Genomic DNA, 21,399 nt, shown 5'->3' with positions numbered 1-21,399 from the left:
AGGAGGCCATGCTCCCCTCCACAGGAAGGTGAGGATGAGGGAAACACAGGGGCCTGCATCCCACTTGAGGCTGTTCCCTGTTTGTCTCAGTCATCAGAATCATCCCTGAGCTTCAAGTGCGCTTGGTAAGCCCAGTGGTTTGCTCTTCACCATTTACTCACTGCAAATGCATCCTGGCCCTGCTGAGGCGGAGGTGCAGGCAGCAAGTGAGGCCCAGCCTCAGCAAGAGGGATAAGGCTGCTCTGTGCACATGGATGGCAGCAAACATTAATGAAATTTTCCCTTTACATTAATTGCCAAATTTCAAGCTTCCCTAAAATGGAAGAGAATAAATGCTCGATAAGGCTCACAAGATAAAGCCACTGAGAGAGGGTGACACATCTGAAATGAAGTCATTCCCTCTTTAAGCGTAGGCAGTGCCAAAGGCCTCTGCTCATGGAAAATTGCTTCCCTGCATCTCTGGTAAGGACCAGCCCATTTCCACCCTACACCCATGCACTCTCACTTCTCCCCCTGGTTCCTGCATTTCCACCTTCCATTCTGGGAGCTGTTCAAAGTATAAAAACTTCTGGGTTGTGCTTTTCCTTCATTAAAAAGTATGAGGAAGAAAACAGCAGCCTTGGATCCATTGCCAGGGATGGCGACTCCACCACCTCCCTGGGCAGCCATTCCAGTGCCTGACCACTCTCTTAGAGAAAAAGTTCCTTCTTATGTCCAGTCTAAACCTTATCTGATTTCCTCACTGAGGGAAGAGTCTCAATGAAGAGATGTGACTTAAGAATTAATATGATGGCTCTTGGAGAAAAGCATCCCAGAAAGCTCTTTTGTTTTACTATTTTCACATGGAGGCTTTAAAGGGGGAAATCCTCTGCTTTTGTTAAGATAGGACTGATAACACCCTTGTCAGTGCTGTCCCAATTGCAGAGTGAAGTCATTCTCAAAATTTGAAGCAGGGCGTATTGTCACACACAGTCTTTTTATTCTTTTCTTTTTCTCCAGTGCTAGTTGTTCCTTATATATATCTATATCTATCTATATCTATCTATCTATCTATCTATCTATCTATCTATCTATCTATCTATCTATCTATCTATCTATCTATCTATCTATCTATCTATATATTTTCTTGCATGATGACAAGGGAGAAAAAACATCCAGACAATTTCGTTTTCATTTTCTTAACATTTACATCAACTTTTTCTTTTCTCCACTTGTTGACTCAACCACACCACAGTTTATCCATAACTATTCTACAAACGTAAAGGAGTCTGCAGGGGTGCAGTGTATTTTTCCATAACTAGCATCCTACTCCAGTCTTTCCCAAACTGCTTTTTGTACTGTTAACATTACATATGTGCAAACACTATGCGTGGCACTGAGAGCTTTACTGTTCCCTGTGCTGAGCTACTGCTGATAGTACTAATGCAAAAGGAATAGGCAAAAAGATGTAACTAGTAAGTGCTAGGGGACAATGTAGGGGAGAAAGAAACTCAGAAGACAGTAAAAGGCACAAAAAGCCATTTTAGGACAGTAACTTTGAAACAAGAAGTAGAAAGATGACTGTCAATGTTGTCTGATATTAACTTCCAAAACAAGCAGCTTATAACTTTGGTAATGAAAATAGACAGTCATTTCCATTTTCTGCTTAGGGTAGTTTAGATTTTGTTTTTCCCAATGGGTTTATCCACTTGGAAGGTTTTCTTAGTTCTGCCAGTATAATCATACTGCTACAGTTATACTTTTCTATGGGAAACAATCTTCCTGCACCAATGGCTGTTTATTGTTTAGCTTAAGCAGGCATAAGCTGAACCGGACAAAAAGAGCATCTGCAGTGGGCTCTCAGCAAGCAGCAGGAAAGTGATGCCAGCAGTGGTGTAGCAGTGCAGGTCACAACTTGCTCTTGCTTCCATGTGTTCCTGCCCTACCAAGTTATGGAGATCAGGTTTTCATTTTGCAAACATTGAAAAGAAAAAGCAGGCACCTCCTGTACCACACTGCTGCAATGGGATTCTTCACACATGCAGCTGTGCAATTAAGGGTGTCTTGCTGAACACCAGAGCTACACATGGAGCCTCCTGTAGCCAATGTTCATGTCTGACTACTGAGCTTACTAGTAGGGGATGTCTAGGTGGCTTGTGTACTTAAAGGGGGTGCTCTTAGAGGAGAGCTGAGCAAATCAAGTTAAAAAGAGCATCATTTCATGGAAAAAGAATTGCTGTTTAAATTATCATCTATTGAGAAGCCCGCATCTAAAATAATACTGGGTAAACACTTGGCTGCCAGGCAATTAAATCTCTTCTTAATGATTTTTTTTTTTTTTCTTTTAGAGCACTGCTTGCAAATATCAATTGAGGCAGAATTGCGTCCTAATATTGCTAAACTCTGTGTTGCCTTATGCAGTTCTATTCACTGACGTATCAAGGAAATTTTTAATCCACTGTAGTGTTTATGTTAACCTGAACAGATGCAATGAATGCCAATAGCCAGAGTTAAGGTTACCTTGGCTGCCAAATGGAAATTACCTTTTATCACATGGAAAACTGCACAGAAGCATAAAAACCAGCCCTGCTGGCATGTAAGAGAGCATGAAGCATATGCACAGGAGACCTTGGGTGTGTGAGCAGCTCCTGTGTGGAGTCAATGAGGGTTTTGCCAGAGAGGGGAGAGAAAGTTATTCCTGGGTGCTGGGAAGAGTGCTGGGCCACTGCACCTTAACACTGTTAAGGGTAGAATACAGTGCAACTTGGAACTGGACCTGATGCCTGCGCAGCTTCAGGCATTCCACGTCTGCAGCTTCAAGCACTTCCCATCTTGGTTAGTCATCTGCCTTATCTAGTGTGGCTTGGGGCAGAAGCTGATTACACCAACATCACTTTGAGAAGGGGAGTTCCCTTAGTCTGAACTGGGTGATAGCTAGCACTGAGATGTGGATGGAGTGACATAAGTTCAGTGGTGACCCAGATGGTGGAATGGAATGGATGAATGGTGGCTCTGACTGAGGACAGCAGGAGCTGGGGATATTCCAGGAGTGGTGTCAGAGCTGGCAGAAACATCGTCCTCAGGCTGGCGCAGCACGCAGAGGGCAGTCTGGGCGCTTGCCCCTTCACTCCTGGCTTGCAAAGGGAAGGACAAAAACGCACAGGCTGTTCTGAGCATTTCCAGCATTTAAGAGCTGATTGACTACTATTTGCCGGGAAGTGGTGAGTGAGCAAGGACAGCCAATCAATGGGCTTTGCTAAAAAATGCTTGGGCTCCTACTTGCATCCTGTTGGTGCTCACAAACTATAGCCAACCTACATTTCCTGTGGGTTTTTTTTTCCTCTTAAATGAGATTGGAGCACTGCTTGGTAGCACAGTTTTTCTCATTCTTAGTATTACTGTATGAGCAGAACACACTTGGAAGGAGATGCAGAACCTGAATAGTTTTAGAATAGAAGCACCAAGATCTTTTCTGTGTGTGTGTGTTTGCTCTTCTGTTTAATTGATAGCCATATTCCCAAGAAAGCAAGTGCATGATAAGGTGTTGATGTATCTCCCTTTAACTTGTTAACCCTAGCACTGACCTGTTACAATTATTCCACAAAAAGCACCATATAGAACAGTGCAGTACAATGGCTACTCACTGAAAATGCAAAAGATGGGACCCTGCTCCACGACTTGCACCAGAAAGCCAAAGCTGTCCACAGAATTCACTGGGAAGAGCACACTGATAAAAACTGCACCGAACTTTGAATAAAGCAGAAGCATGAGTACTGCACATCTGAACATGAAATATGTAGCTGTGAAGATTTTGTTCTCATTATACTGATGCAAGATGATGTGACTCTAACCACAGAAGTCACTTCACACTCAAGGCATATTCAAAGGACCTCTCTACAAGGTGGTAAGCAAAAGCCACATATAGAAATTAAAAACAAAACAAAACAACACAATAAACAAAAATCAGTCTTCTAATTATTTGATTATTATTCAAAGTATTTTAGGGTTTGTGCAAGAAGGTGTGATGAACAGATGAGCCAATCCCTTTTTTATCCTGTTTCTGAATTTAGTGTAATGCAGTAATGATTACTTCTCAGAGACACCGCTGGCCAAGAGCATGACCAAGGCAGAGTGGAAGGTCACATTGCTTAGCTATTCTTCTCCTGAAACAGTATTCTGTTTAAACCCTTTCTACATATGGGCATTGTAGCAACTGCAGTAGACGCATGTAGGTCACTTAGAAAATGAGGTGATGAAATAGAAAGTCTTTGGGGCAGGGCATCATCCTGGTTCTTTTGCAAATCTTTTGCTAGGCATCAATGCTGGTCCCTGCCAAGAGACACTGCAGAGATCCCATTGGCCCTGCTGTTTGCAGCAGAGGTGCAGCCCCTGCTTTCTGTGTGTGGAAAAAAACTGCCTCAGCTGGCACTTAGGATGCAATCTGCACAGTCCAGGAATGCTCGGACATTCTTGCTTGGCTGGTGTACACCAGTCTGGGGAAGCCCTCGTTGCCATCTCTGGGCAGGTACAAGTCTGCTCTGTCACATCCTCTGGCATCTTTTTGTATTCCTGCAGCGCGAAGCCAACACTTCCACTAAAACAGAAGTCCAGAACAGTTAGAACTGAACAGATGAAATACTGTGAAAGCAAGGATATGTCTTATTCCTTTGACTAAAGGTAGATGGCACAGGAAATCTTTCAGCATTTTTAGTACAAACAGTTTCTGCCAGTGTTAGATATTGATTGCAAAAATGTATCTGCCACAAGACTGCTTCCAATTAAGCATTTCACCTTCAGAAGTGAAAATATCCATTAACCTTGTTGGCTACACTTCAATTGGCTCCCAAAGTGAGGTGTAGGTTTGCATTGTTTTCTCTAGTCTTATTTGCCTTTTTCTGCAGTACCTTTTGATCCAGTGCCACACAGAGACTGCTGCTTCCAATGCTCTCCATTTTGCCAGTGGCAGGAAACACATCTGAGCCGGGGTCCTCCTGCAGCTCGTTCTTCTCCCTTTCCTACCCATCCTCCTATTTAGGACTCGTGCTCTGGCCATGGTACTCTTGTATCCACGTGCATAGCAGTGGGCTGTGGAGCTATTGTAGGCTCATTCTTCTTGTTTCAGATTGACGATGTAGGCATCCTGCTACCTATCATTTAATCACAGAATCATAGAATGGCTTGGGTTGGAAGGGATCTCAAAGATCATCAAGCTCCAACCCCCTGTCACAGGCAGGGTCACCAACCTCCACATTTAATACTAGTCCAGACTGTGCAGGGTCCCATCCAACCTGGCCTTGAACACTTCCATGGACAGAGCATCCACAACCTCTCTGGGCAGCTGTGACTCTGTGTGACCCTATGGGCCAATTCTCCATGGGGTCAGGACGAGCCCTTGCACCAGTGCTGCCTCAGTGAGAGCCACCCGGCATTGCTGAAGCACTATGATGCTGTTTTAGTGGTGTGAAGGGTCTCTAGGACTTAGAGTATCTCTGCCATCATTTCTGAAAGCATAAATGACCAAACCCTTATTAATAAAGAACAGTGGTGTTTAACATCACATCAGTAAGGGATTGTTCTTACCAGAAATATTGCAGCAAATGTGATTGGCAAAGGAGATAGGATGTTATTAAATAGAAAGTGTTGTGATTACTTGTCAATCTTAAGTGTCTTTCATATAAAACAAACTGACACACAGGAGATTGGATTAATACTCCTTCTATTAGTGTCATGATCTTTTGCAATTTCAGATGTCCTGAAATTACCCGTTGCTTTTAAAACTGTAAATATGATATTGGGAACTATTGGTGTGATTATATTAGTTGATTGAAAGCCTGGCAAAAAGGCCCTGTTTTAGACTATTTAGCAGAGTATAATAATAATAATCAGTTGTGATTATATATCACTGTAAATGGAGGAGAAGTTAAAGATTTTTGCTGAGGGGCTCACAGTCTGGTACCAGAATTATTACCTTTAGACCTAGTACTTGTCAACAGAGTACATGTTTGAAAATGTCAAGCCACTGACCTTGGAGAATGCTTCCGGACATTAAAAGCCTCTTACAACACGATTCTGATTCTGGGGCGGGCAGCACGGCTGGGTCCTGCCCTACTCTCTTGGGGATTGATGGCAGTTGTCTTCTAATGAGAAAAGCACTGAGACTCCACACCAATCTCACAGTGGAGTCCCCGCTGAGAAAATGACACCAACAGAGAAAAACGTTCCTCTTTTTGTAGGGTGCATGAATATAAAGAGACTTATAATTGGATTTCCTTAAAGACTTGGAGAACTAACACTCTTACAACTCTTCATATTGAAAGGAAGTTCTTTTAAATTCTATTAGTTCTCCAGCCTACATTTTTTAGAAAAGTACGATGTACGGCTTCTGAAGCAAACCAGGAACAATGAGGTGAGCAGCATTTGCATTCACAAGTAATTCTGTGGTGGCACATTGTCATCTTTTGTTGAAATATCGCAACTTTCAAAAAGAATCATTTGAAGCTAAAGAATGATGTTTCATCCTGTTTTCTAAAAAGTTACGCTGAATACACACTTTGAAATGACAATGTGAGATCTGACTGCCCTTTAGCATTGGTCTGTCACCTAAGATGCCTGTGTTCAAATCAAGGTCACTGTGTTTTCTCTCATCTTCTGATCCCAGTATACATGAAACCACATCTACACCACTGACATCCCAACATCTGGTCTGAATGTCTGTGACATATTCCATTTAGAAGATGATCAAGAGTGAACTAATAAGGGCACTGGATTTAAATACCAATCTCTGCACTGAATGGTTCCTCCAGATCAAAGTTAATATCAGTGCAGATAGATGTGCCATGCAGAATTAATGCTCTGCAAGATTGAAAAGGCGATGTTTTAAATATCTGAGGAATGTGGTGCTGAAGGACTTCTGAGCTCACTAATCAGTGGGAGAGCATTGTCCCAAACTTTTAAGACAAAGCAGCTACTGCAGAGTTAGGAAACATGAGACTTCTCTAGTCAGCCAACAGCTCCTGCATTTAGGCAAATGGAGACAAATAGCAACAACAGTGTACGTTCAGGCTTATAATGGTCATTAGAAGTGTATCTGCTTTAGTATTGCAGTTTGGATCAGGTCTCTGCCTTTGAAACAAACCGTTACCCCATGCTGTGCTTTAGCTGTGCTGTGTAAAAGCCTCTGTTCCTACAAACTTTTAAATGAAACTAAACTTGGAGATGTGCTCCCAGAGTGCACACTGGCCACATGTGGGCATTCAGCTCATGGGGCCAGACTCAGAGCAATCTGAATTAAGGAAACATGTATAGGACCAACATTAGGTTCTCCAAACTACCTGTTCCTCTCTAGTGTCTGCAGTTTTCACCCTGTTCTGCACTGTTGACTAATATAATTGGCACAAATGAAAAATATTTGGGCCTTTCACTGAAGAAGACCAAGAACTGCTTTGTGTCTTCTAGATTTTCATTTACTTATTTACAGTCTCACTGCTGTCTCATCTATTAGCAGTGTGTTTTTGTTTTGATACAGGTCTGGAGTCTAGTATCAGCTTCCGTAACCTCCTCTCCACGATTCAGGCAGAAAGCTTGCCTCGTGTGCTGGTCTTTCCCTATTTTCTAATGGGAGTATGTCTGGGGAAACTGGTCAGGCTTGCTTTATCACTGTGGGGAAAACAGGCTTTGAAAATGAGTTGTATAGGAAAACTGGTTTTCTTTTTTGTTATTTTTGGGCCAAGTTCTGAACATGTCACAGAGGCAAAGCCCAATACAGACTACTTCTGAGAAGAACTAGTGACCCAGTGGCGCAGTGGTAGAAGTGCCGCTTTGCAATGCTGGAGGCCCGGGTTCAAATCCCCCCTGTGGTGCAAGTGGTAGAACTGCTGCTCTGCTACACAGAGGGCTCGAATCCCGTGAGCTGGACTCAATGATCTCTAAGGTCCCTTCCAACTCGCACGATACTGTGATACTAAGCCAGTGTTTTTGACATCAATTAGGAGATCTGAATTTAGTGCTGCAGCAGAATTACCAGTCATGGCCTGAATCAACAGTTGAACACCAGGTGAGGAGGCATGCCTAAATCAGGGAGCTCAGGTGCAAGCAGTGCACCTGAGTGACTATGGGTCCACCCTTCCTTGCTCTCATTTAAGTGAGCCCAGTGCAGCCCAGGGAGCAGTTTGTCCCTTGGAATGATCCATCTTGCATCTCTTTCCAGGTAAAGCAAAAACAACCTATTCTTTGCAATGCTAGACATCTGTTCTCCAGTACTGGGAGAACTTAGATTCCTTGCCCTAAGATCCCTTCCTTGGCTCCCTGATGCTTCCAGTGTCTCTGTGTTTTTGTTTTTAGTTTTATTTCTGGTGTTGAGTGTCTGCACTGTAGAGTCATTGGAAAGACACTGAGGTTCCAAGAGTTTCAGCACTTAATTTCCAGAGGGATTTTGGCTCTTCTTTGACTGCTGTGAGCCCTCTATCTCTTTGTGTGTCAGTGCCTTATTTGTACAGTGGAGCTAATAGTGTTATCCCATCCCATTTTGCAAACTGAAATTTATGAATATAGTCTTTGGGATCTGCAGAAAGGCTATGAAGATTGGGATCATATAAATAGCCAGATAGATCTCTTAAGGAAACAGCTGGTGGAGATGTGGGAGGGATTTCCCCTTGAGCAATTAAAATGAGGAAATGCCATAGCTCTAACTTAAAAATAAGAGAATAAAACTGGACTGGATTTTACTCTCATAAAGTGAGAAAGTATGCAGATTTTGTAATTAGGTAGTGGAATTCTCTGATACGTTGAGTTGCTTTTACTATTCAATGGTTTACAAAATAAGAGTCATCTCTGAGACCTATTGTAATGGGTTTAAATATACCTGGTGCCAATTAATATGAATGGAAAAGGTTGTACCTGAACAATCACAAGCCTGGAACAGTGTGACTGTTAGTAATGTAATTTATGGAGAAATCAGTTCTGTAATATCTACAGCAGAATTTACTTGAGATTTAAGGAGGAATTAAATAATTTTCTGGTTCCTGCTGCTGAAGATCAGCTGTGGGAACCAATGACAGGGAGGCACCAGATAGAAACCTTACTGCAGTGGCCTATAAGAGCATTAGAAATGAAAATCATTTTAAAATCAAAAGAAGACGTTGTGTAGGTATTATGACTTGTGATGTGCACTACTCCATTCCTACTCTCCTGAGCTTCTTGTGGTTGCCATGCTGAGTCAGGTGACCAAGCAGAGGGACCACAGCTCAGTCACGTTCTCTTGATAGCAGTGTCTTGGGTAAGCAGAGAGGTCCTGGTGGGGAATGTGTGTTAGTGCCACAACATACACTGACTTTGTTGCAGTAAATGCTGATGACATCTGCTGCTGACACTGTCTGTGGGTCCTGCTTCTTTGGGGCTGAGTATTTTTTAACATGCTTCTGGTTTTTATTCTTCTGTTTCCATCAACATTTATTCTGCGGTCTCTTAGCTTGCAGTTATAAAGACTGAATGTTAGTTATGAATGATCAGTCTTTGCTATAATACCACCACTGTAATGGTATCAAAGTAATCTCAACTCTGTTGCTGTTTATTCTATTGACCAACAGAGATGTATGGTGGGTGGCTACCACTCATTAAACCCTACCTGCCAACAGATGAGTTTGCTATTTGTGTCTGTCCCAAACTTAATGGGATAATAGCAAGGAAATGCCTGGAGTATACAAAGGAATAGAAACTTCAAAAAACAAGATGGTGCCATGGAGTCTCATCTGCTTTCTTTATGAGTTCCTGATTTAGTAGTTCCTGGTAATTAAGGATGTGAGATGGGAAGATGGAACTATTTCCATGTGTTGCAGATGTTTGCAGGGCATGTGGGGAGGAATGCAAGCAAAATCCCAGTGTCTGGATAGGACAGCATCCTGAATTTCTAGCCACCCATAGTTGCAACAGAGCTTGTCAATAAGGACTGAGCCAAATCTGTGTTCAAGAAGAAAGACTGCCAGCTCATAGACTGGTGAATACGTTAGTCCTCAAAACTGAGTTGACAATTATACTTTTTAATAATTACTGTCCTAGAAAAACCTTTCTGCTAATCTTGATACCCAGGAACCATTTAGTAACTTGTAATCTCAGAAGCAAATCAAGGAGTGAAATACTCCCTCACCAACTTTGTGGCTTAGAATTTGATGCTTGTTGTCTGTGTTCAGACTGACCTCTCTGCATGCCTGCTGCAGCTGTGTCTCCTGCACTGAAGTCATCTCTTGTCAGAGCTCCTGTGTGACCAGTTCTCATGGTAGCTTCCTGGATAGGCCCTTACAAAACAGACTGTAATTTACTTAGAAATTAAAACATTCCCTTTTTTGTTGTTGTTGTTTAGTGTCAATGGGACATATTGGGATGAATATAGGTGGGGAAATGATGTCAGAGAGGATAATCAGTCTTTGTTATAGTGACAGTACTGGTGCATCTTGCATGAGAATCTGAAACAATATGGTAATGTTAGTGTGTGGGAGGTAATCTTAGAAATTCCAACTAGTTTGTTGCTGAAAATGCTGTCTGAGAGGAGAACATGACTGCATTTTATGTTTACTTCTAAAATCTCTTTTCCCTTGGGTTGCGTCCATAATTCAGCCCATTAATAAACAGGAACTTCCCATGAATCTATTTTATTTGGAAGCAGAACAGGTGTGAGGATTTAGTCACCCATTTAAATTGTATCATCCAGTGCGCAAGCTGGAACATATAGTTACACAAATACTTGCTGACATTTCACATAAATAAGGTGATCAAAGGCAAGACAAGTTCTCTCGGACTCTGAAATTAGGCAAACCATGTTTCCAGAAGACATCCTGTTCTGCCAGCAGCCATCTCCTAAGAGATTTTACCACGCACCAGGTACAATTCTCTAGGAAAATGACTTGGAAGCAAAGGTCCCAGGAGCACCTTGTTCAATTAAGATCAACCAGTTTATTTCAAGCTCTGGCACACCGCTATTTCCTCTGTATGAGAGGAATGTTTCTGCTGGAAGAGATCACTTCACAACAAGGATTCTGGAGGGGGCTGGGAGCTCTAGCCATGCAGGGGGATGCAGAGGCACCTGCTTTGTTGGGCTGAGGAGCTCTAATACTGCCTAGGGAGGCAGCTGCCTTCTGTACCTGCAGGAAGGCTGGGTGCAGCTCTGGTAGCTGGGGACATATACTCCGGACACAACCACACCAACACTAGAATGTTTGGACATTGTCTTTGACTCCAAACTTACTTGTCTAGGACAGCAAAGGCTGCATCCTGACATCTTTCTTTGTTTGAATTCAAATAACTCATGTTCAAGAGAGCTTGAGTGAGAATCGACTAGAAGGATGGGACCCAGGACTTAGTTCGGTTTGTTACAGCCACCCTTCTACACTAGCCATTCTCATTATTTCATTCCAATTAATAACATTTGTTTCTATCAGAAGCTTTTGTTTTTGTTTGGTAAAATGATGTTGCTCAAAGTGACTCCTAACTTTTCCAAATGTTGTATTCATTATTTTCTCATCAATGCAATTGGTAGATTCTCCCATGCTTTGACAGGAACGTTAATAGAAATCACAGTCCCCTTTTACAAGAGCGGACCCTTTGTGATTACCTCCTACATCCTTCTGTGATGTTTCAGAGAAATTGTTTCTGAAGTCTTCAGGAATGATATCAAATACTACTGTTGTCGTTTCTTTTCATTGCACACTTTCTTACTCTGAACAGAGGAACCTCAGATACAAGCATCATACGAACAGCAAAAAAAAACCCTCATTTTCTTTCCTCCTCCTCTTGCATTATATTCATCAGGTGCTCTTCTACTTGCTATAGAATAAATAATCCTTGTGTAACTTAAAATTTCCTCTGAAAGCAAAGGCATTTGGGCTAAATTTAAGTTTTGTCTATGCTTCTGTAGCCTTCCTTAACTTCTCTCAGAGTTGGTTACATAGATTTAAAGATAAAAATTTCTTTTTGAACTCATGTATATTTGAGACAGTACTGAAAAGCATTTTAAAAGTGAAAGAAAATATGAGATTTTCACGTTGCAAGAAATTCTGGGGGGGTGTTGCTGAGAAATCTGCTGTTGTGCTCTGCACCTAGGTGTCATTATATTGAAAACGACATTTCCGTATGTGCAGTGTGCTTGAAAGCATGACACAAATGGAAAGTAATGCTGGTGTTGCCTATAATTGTTTCAATATTTTAAATCTTGGAAATGCCTGGGTATTTATATATATTTTTTTGCCTTTGCCACCTTGCCTTGCAAATAACTCTGTTTAGAAGATAGTAAAAGACTGGGCTGGAAGTATCAACAAGAAGGAAAAAATCCTCACTCAGCTTCCCTCATTCCTATCTCTCCCAATTTCTACCTACATTTTGATATCAAAACACTCCTCTACTTCATATCCCATAGCTGGAGGCACTAAATTTTCCACACTTTTATTCATTTTCTTCTGTTTTAAGAAAAAGAAAAAAAAATTCCATGTTCTTGCCAGAGAGGTACAGAGTGGATATTATCTAAACTTCCAGTGAATCACAGCTGACAGTGTTGCTATTTCTGGGCCAGAGAATCACTCTTTGAACAAAATGCAATCGCTGTGTCTTTTCAACCTGCGCTTCAGCAGAGTGAAACAGCAGGATTCCCGTACTGTATAATAACTGTCAGAAACAATTTCTGCTCTGTAAGTGAGGTGAAGCAAAATGTCAAAATATTTGAATACATTTCATTGAGGATATCTTCTTTTAAATTAGCGAAGGCTAGAGAAAGAGAATCCTATTCTCTCGCTTAATAAATATGCATGGAATAGAGGGGACAAGTGAATTCTAATAAAGCCTGGTCCTCGCTTGTTAATATGTTAGAGAACCACAACAATAAAACACAATAATTATTAGTTAAAGAAATGCCAGCATTCGCCTTTTACCAGTGCTCCTGAACATATAAATTGCTATAAATTTAGACTGTCTGAAGGTACTGCGTTAATTATCATATTTTACAAGATGTCGTGGCTAGAGGGGGGAGATCACGGGAACCCAGACTAAGTATGTATATCTTGTTATAAGCACCACTGCATTCCTTGCAGCTCATTAAGTGACCCGCATTACCTTTGCTTGTATGCAGAGAAGAACGGTGAGGAAAGTTTGCTAAACAATACCTCATAGTTTTACAGGATTTTCCATCCCTGTGCATCCCAAAGCACATTGTAAAGGAAATGACTGAGGTTTTGCAAACTTCCTAGACTTGAGATTTTTTCAGTACTGTCTCAAATTTGCAAACAACCCTCTTGTGTTCTCATTTGGCGCCTGCACACATGGACTGGAGAGAAGGCTACGTGTGTTAACAAACTCATGCCCTCCGCTAAGCAGCTGTACAAGGGATTCATGTTCAAGAGAGTGCATGGGTTGAATACCCAATCCTTGTGCCCCAACACCTGCCAGCTGCAAAACCCTTTTAGACAATTTAATACCAGAGTCAAGAAAGCTAGAGTGCCACAAGAAGGGAGCAACAACAGTGAAAGGCACAGCTGGCTCCTGAAGTCCCTGCAGCCATGATGAAACTCTACAAGTTCCTCAGCTCTAAGAGACTAGACTTAACATGTGTCATAGACAAGTAGACACTGGTTTTTTTTTAGAGTTCTGCCAATCTGGTGCACCAAAGCAGTAGGACCAGAGATACAGCTGACATGTTTAATCACCAGCTACAGCCAGTCCAACACAATTTCCAGGGAAGTGGAAAAAGCCAAACTGAGCAATAAGAAAAGGAAAAGGTACCCCTGGCTCTTGTGGTCATCTGTAGAATGGGAAATGTCACTCTGGTGTTATGTTAAAAGCAAGTTAAGTACATGTTTATATTAGTATGATTCTAGTAAAAGGAATATGAGAGTCTACAAAAATTTTCCTTCCTTTTTCCTGAATGAGTGTTCTTGGTGACTATATAGAAATGCTGAAGAGGCTTTATCATTGCAGTGGCTAGCAGAAATAGAATGCACTTTATAATGAGATAGACACACGTTCACACACACATCCAAAGGCAGGAATTCTCTGTGTTGGTGAAAATTTGACTGGCCCCGAATTGATTTTGGGTTTGTTTGTTCACAGAGCTCATAATGTCACATTATGAAATAAGAGATCAGCATTATTTATTGCTTCACAGCATTGTTTTTTCTTGCAATGCTAAAATGTTCTCATTTGATAAGGCAAATGTATAATTCCTTGAGTATTTAATACTGATGGACCACTACCTAATTCCTACTGTTTGGCATTTTAACCTTTGCCTATCTAGAATCCACTCAGAAAGACTCTAGGGATGTAATCAGACCTTGCTAATGCAAATTACCATACTGTTTCAGAATGAAAGACAGAAAAATCTTTGTTAGAAAGTATACACTTATGCAGATATGAGAAATAACTTTGTGTGGTTTTCTGCTGAAACTAGTGTCAGTCAACAATGTTGTTTTGAAATGTTGATCAAATTGTTTGCATTCCCAAGGTTTTCTACTAACCTAGATTAAATCTAGTGAATATCTATCTAGCTGCCCAGCTATCAGGAGGCATTTTGAGAGCAGTTCAATGCAGAGTGGGTAATGATAGATTACAGCACAATGTCTGCACTGCGTGCACTTCCAGTTCCACCAGTTCTAACAAAAGACATTACTATTAATGTGTTTCTTTATTTGTCTGTTTGGTTTTTACTGATACATTTCCTCACTAGACAAGAAGAAAGCTGTGATTGCGCTCACTGTGTTTACACTTTTAAGGTGAATGGGCTCTTTTATTCTGAAGGCAAGCGATAACAAACAAATCATCTTGTTTTCTTCCAGATACAATCTTCCTTATTTGTGAGAATTCTGATTGTTGATGTGATTGCTGAACTGTATTATTTAAAATCACATATCTAGAGATTACAGGTTTCTTTGGTAATTCTGGGATGAAAGTACAAACCATTTCGGCAGTGTTCAGGAGAAGATAATGGCAGCTCTGGGTAATGTACAGCAGTCTGCCAAAATTGCTGAAAAGAAATGGGAAATTTCATCTAATCCACATAAATCGAGTGTAGGGAGTATCAGACTCTCTGGAAAATGCTTGCTTTAGTTCTGGTGTGTCACAGGTAGCTGTCTGGGGTGAAATTTTATCTCAGCTAGTCTAACCATAGCAAATGCAGGATTGGTCATAATTGCATGTTTGTATTTTGAGTAAATTCAATAATCATCATTGCCTTGATTTCCTCCTCATTTCTTTCTGTTCACCACTCTGCCTAAACTCTCCCTTCTTCTCATATTTTCTCACCCTGAGAATCAAGGTTTTGTCACTAATATGGTTCAATACATCCTTCATTACCCATTTCTTTTTCTCTTATCCACAGCATTTAAACTCTGGCTAATTGAATCTTAGTTTGACTGTAATATCCCTGGCTATGGACTCCTTGGTAATTCCTTCTTGCTTTGCTTACACTCTTTTGCCATCAGCTCTGATGGCAAGTTCCAAAGGACTCACTTTTGAGCCTGTGCTGTGCATGCAGCCTGATGGAAGCCATTCAAAGGAGAGGTTCAGTACTTTTTTCTTAATGAACACCTTTTAATGTATACCACTCTTTTTGCTCATTGCATAAAAGGTGTACTTAATTATTTTCTCCTCTTATTTGAAGACGATTGCTGAGGTTTTAGTGGTTTACCTGTTACTTGACTTTCAGGCCAACAGCAATGAGCAAAATTAAATGACAAATTTTGCTTCCAGTTATCTTAGAATCATAGAATGACGACTAGTTTCAGGCATACATACACAAGGGTAGAAACTTGCTTTTGGAAGAATCTACATGGCATATATTCAAATGGCTTAAATTCCTTGAACAGCATTTTAAGTGTATGAAAGAATATGCTCCTTGGTAAGCATTAGGGAACATGCCATTTGCATTTCATATGTCAGTATTTTTTTTGCTGTTACCTTGGCACCAAAGAATAGACACAGTATTACCACAAGTTTTCCAAAAGCTTAAAATGTTTTTCTTTATGCTTATTTAAAAATGTTGATGGGGTTCTATCTGAATTTTCAGAAAATGCTTTACTGAGGGGGAAATCAACCATAAAAAGGTTTGCGAAGGTAGATATTTTGCTAGAGTCATAACCTTTCCTTGCTTGCTTACAAGAAAAAAGTCTCGCAGACTTGAATGCGGGAGTTTGATAGACTCAGTGGAATAAAGATGGTTTTCAACAAATAAATAATCGAGGAGGTACCGTAAGTCTGCTGTTGCCTTTCATGTATGCAGTGAGTCCTGGGTAATGTCCCTCACAGAAGCCAAAGCAAGAGCTGATGAATATAATTGACCCTATCCCAATTTAAATTTCCTGGATGATTTGATGTAGAAGGTTTGGATCGAATGTATTGAAGCAGGATAGCAGGTTTAGATCAATGCTATTTTATATTACTGTAAGAGTAAAGCATCAAAATTCCTGTAAATATTTTTCATGCGGTTGCCAGTAATTATCCATGTAAACTACAAATTAAAAGCTTTAAAACTCTCTATAATTTAAAGTATTAAATCAAGTGCATTCCCTATGTTTTTTATCTCTTTAGCTTTTTTATCTTTTTATCTCTTTCCTACCATAGGCTATCTTTGTATTTCCTGCATCCCTTTTCCTTCAGCCTTTATCTGATCACACGTTTGTTTTTAAATACCAACCAACTCCTCAGGTCTATGGTCTCTTGAGAGCCTTCCATTTAAGCAATGAATGGAGTGCAGTGCAATAGAAACTGGACTCTAACGAGTGGATCTATAAACTAATTGCAAAACATATCGTGTTGTTCTTTGGATGAAGAGTGGGATGAACAGCAATGAGCATCAAGGTGAGGCCCTTCTTCTTGGAAAGGTAATATTTGGCTTGCCTGGGACAGCTGTAACTGTGTTAGCTCAAGAATCGTCACAGAGGATGTTAAACATGTCCAGAAAGTTGTACCAGTTCCCCACAAGTATTACATCTTTTGCCTTTGGGCATTTGTAGGTCAGCAGAAATAACAGCTGCACACTGCTTTCTCATTTCCATAAAGAAACAAGGCTTCTTTTTCACCTAAGTCTTTCAAATAATCAGAATATTCTTTAGTGATATTCAGTATGACCAGAAATACCTCTTTGGACATAGATTAAGAACTTACGTGTTTTGGTTACTAATAGGTATTCTACAACAACTTGTTTCCTAAATTCTAGAACACGCAGTTTCTTAAAGACTACCAGAACGGGTAAAAGAAACAGTCAGATTTCTAGAAGTTTCCTAAGTTATGAAGTCTGCTTTGCTGTAGGAAAATCGTATTTCTAGTGAGTTAAATGTTGTGTTTCCGGTGTTTGTGATCAAGGAGACACTGGGGCTTGTTTGTATCATCCAGCCCTTCTCAAAGCTTCAGCCATCAGGAAGTCTGAAGATGAGTCAGGTACAAAAGGGTGCAGTCTGTGCAAGTTTAAACTCATTGAGATGTGAAAGATAAAGCAATCAAATTCCATCTTCTAGATGAGAGTTTTCTCCACTGGGCACAGATGCAAAAAATCCCCCCCAAAATCTGTAAACTACACAGAGATGTATTTTTGTACATTTTATATGGGACACATATAGATTGGAAAATATATTGCTGGTGAAAAATACAACTATTCTGAAGAGCACAAAAAAAACCCACCCAAAACCAAAAAACCCAAACAAAAAGAAACAACAACAACAAAAAAAGAAGTAACTGAACAGAGCTATCAATAATAGCAAAAGGCTAATTAGCTATGAAACGGAGAATAAAAATATCTATAGGATTTGAAATGAAATATATATTTGCGCAACGTCTTATCATGAAAAAGGAAGTCTTGGACCCTCTCTTAAGGATTTTGGTGCAGACATAATTCAGGAGAAAATGAATTAATTTAAGGCACTTCCTTAATCATAAGATTCTGTCTTACAGGAGAAACAAGACCTACAAAAATAATTAGAGGCATAGAGTGAACTCATTTACAAGGCGAAAGATAACTAGTTATCTTTGGTAGGTGATGATTAAGAGTGGAGAGGGATGAATAATAAGAATTTACAAATATTACAGGCATAAATATACAAAAAGCAGATTATGAATATGCAGTGAAGTATTTTTAAATCCAAGGACCAATGTTTGGGCTGTAGGTGACTTATTTGCGAAAGGAAAAAATACAGAAAATAAAGCCTTTCCACCACTGGTATCTGTCCCTGACACGATGTAACTTTGCTATTTGAAGGCTACTTAGGATTCTACTTGAAATGAATTTACTCCTCTTTTGGGAGAAAATGTCTCCATTACAAAGCCCTAAACCTGGACCTGTGCTGCTTCTCATTGTCTCAGCGAGGCAGCAGCGGAACACCCCACCCCTTTCAAATGCTGTTGTACTGGAGTGGAAAAGGCAAGGAGCGTTGCACCATTCCTGTACAACTGCACTTCTACTGGGTGCAGAGAAGTTGTCCCTCAGGAGCATCGGGATCTTATCTGTGATAAGCACAAGTAAATAGTGAACCAGAAAGTGTTTTTATGAATTCAGCTTTCTGCAAAAATTGCACATGTATGAAAGCCAATGGGAAAGTCTTTGCAGAAACTAGCTGTCGTTAATTGCATTGACATGGGGAATAGAGGGTATGAAATTCCAGGCAGATGAACAAAATGTATTAAGTTCTCCTCTCATATAATCCTAAAATCTCATCCTAACAGGAGTTCTGTGCTCCTCAGTGACACCCAGACCAGCATGAGGATTTGTTGAAAGTGTCTCTACTTAAGGATTGATCCATCTGCTGCGCTGGGCAATGTCAGCACAGCCGGCATCCTCCCTACTTGTCTCACTACCAAACAAGAAGTGTCCAACCTGGCAAGCTCTAACCCATTGTGTTGTGTAATCACAGCTGAACTTCTTGTGTAGGCAGGATGTTTCACAATAGCTACAGGCTGTATCATTGGTATGGGCATCCAGAAGACACGCTAAGAAAACAATAAAGCGAGAATAAACAACACTAGCAGGTAGTTTGGATGCTGCCAGCAACATCTGTGAGTGAATTAACTTGTTCTTTGAGAGTAGGCTGGAAAGCATTCCCTGTAGCAGAAAGAAAAGCAGCTTTTTGAGCTGCCTCGTCTCTGACAAAATCTGCTGTATAGACCCGTGCTAATCCTGGTGACATGAAACACTCCTCTCAGAAGTGCTGCACATCAATTTTATTTAGAAGGGGGAAAGCAGCTATCTCATTTGCTGAAAGTGAGAGAGGTTTCTGGTGTTCCCTTCTGCTGCACAAGAGCAAAAATCCAATGCTTTAGCTCTCCTCAGATAGATATTATTTCACTGTGAAATGATTCTGAAACTTGGAGTTCCTTAGAAAATGGGTTTGATGATAATTAAATACATCCAAATAGGAATAAGCTAATCTCCTCTAAGAAATATAGCAGTATATTTAATTTCCCAGTCCTCAGGTTCCTTTCCAGACCATAACATGCATGATCCTTTTAAGCAGAAGTCTCCACTGATTTGGGCTTTACTGTCTTTAATCAAGCAAATCCACCTCTGCATCAATTAAGACCTGAAGAATTAGCACTGAATGTCATAAAAAATGTGTATTTTAATTACATCTACAATGCATAAATTGATTACATAAGGCAATCTGTTCCCTGAGTTTTCTGCTCTTCTCCTGTGTCCTCCATCCTGCCATTTGAATAATATGGTTTGGAGCAGGAAAGGTCAGGATTTTGAAACCTGTGTCAGTGAGCTCCTCTGTAGTATGACACAGGACCTCTTTTTATTCACACTTTTAAAAGTCAGAATAGATTTTTTTTCATTCCTTCTTCACTATGCTAAGGTCTTCACAGCGTAAAATGTGCTCTCTACCTGTTTTAGTTATCTTTATTGATTACCATAGATTTTTAAAGAGATGGTGGAAAAATGCCGGCATCCTTTCCTGCTGCTGGTATTCTAAGAACAGATTCTTTGGAATTTCCCCTAAAATTCAGACTGTGTGTTTCATTGTTGTTGTTGTTGTTCTTGGTTTTGTAACTTTATTTTATTCTTTCTAAGAAAGAGGGAATTCGGGGAATGGGAAGAGATTGTCTTCTGTCCTGCTAGGAATTAATGCCTACATCTGCTGGCCACATGGGTTGAAGTGAATCTATTTCACACTTCTTTTTCAGGTAAGACGTTATGGTTTGCAGACTCTCTTGTTACCAGATATAGTCCTAATAACTATTATACAAGCTGGCTTTCTCCTGCAAAAGTGAGTACACAGAGATGATTTAAAATGTTGTACCTGCCCTGGCATGGAAATAGCTGGTCTATTTACTTTGCACCAGCTGCAGGCTTTCTGAAGAACTGCTTCTCTGTTGGTTTCAGGGAGTCCAGACGCTCAATAACAGTGGGAAAAAGGAAAGGTTCTTACCATTTCTTTCTCAATTTTATCAGCATATTAATGCTTGTACTCTTGAAGGCTTCTCTTTCAGCCCTTTGCTGTCAATACATTTAAAACCCAGCATCTAGTGGTACAAGCCAATTAAATCCCAAATTCACTTGTCAGAGCATTCCCTCTATGTGTCTGCCATGTTCTGGAGCCAAGTTCTTCAGTTTCTTGGTTTTAGTCCAAGAGGAAACATTAACAATAAATAACTATGAAGATCAGTGTGCTGGGAATTTAAACGGTATCTATTAAAAGCACTCCATTAAAATGATCTTGAAATACATTATGTGAAAATTAAATGAAAGCTGTAATATTAAAACTCCAAAGAAATAAATGGAATGACTCCTGCAAAAAAAACACCCTGTAAATGAGGTGCCCGGTGTTTTTAAACTGTTCAGATATTTTTGGCAGCTCATACAGTAAGCCAGTGCTGTAAATCAGAGAATTCCAAACAACTTTCAATTGCCTTTAAGCGTATTTTGGCCTCAGCTCTCAGTGTGGACAAATGTCACAGAGGAGAAGAAATCTGGCTCAAAACGAGTGAAGTACGAGTGCTGAAAAAAACTTAAATATGCACAATATGTGACATTCTATTATGTTTTTAACAACATTTCAAGGTTGGATACATAATTCATGGCATTTTTGATGTCTTGAGAGAAAGTATAGTGGTGTAAAATTTCTGGATCAGCATATTTTGGCTTGGGAATGTACCCATACCTCTAAATTTTTCTTCAGTTCCCTTGAAACTATTATGAATATAAAAACTCCAGTGCTGTGATCCAAAGCCCACTGAAAAATCATCCCACTTCTTCCAAAATGTCATCTGAATCTGCCTGCACTTTTTAACAGAAGGGATTCATTCCTTGTGTTGAGTAGGTTATGTAGAAATACAAGGCAATGCAGAAGCATCCGTTTCAGCGAGCTGCTCCTTCAGAAAACAGTCATCACTTGGAGAGGGGCCCACAGTCTTCTGAGTTTCTGTTATTGGACTTTTCACCACAATGGTAACACATGATGC

Source organism: Excalfactoria chinensis, chromosome 3, assembly GCF_039878825.1.
Source record: "Excalfactoria chinensis isolate bCotChi1 chromosome 3, bCotChi1.hap2, whole genome shotgun sequence".
NCBI lineage: Eukaryota > Metazoa > Chordata > Aves > Galliformes > Phasianidae > Excalfactoria > Excalfactoria chinensis.
Note: the sequence above shows the minus strand (reverse complement) of the source record.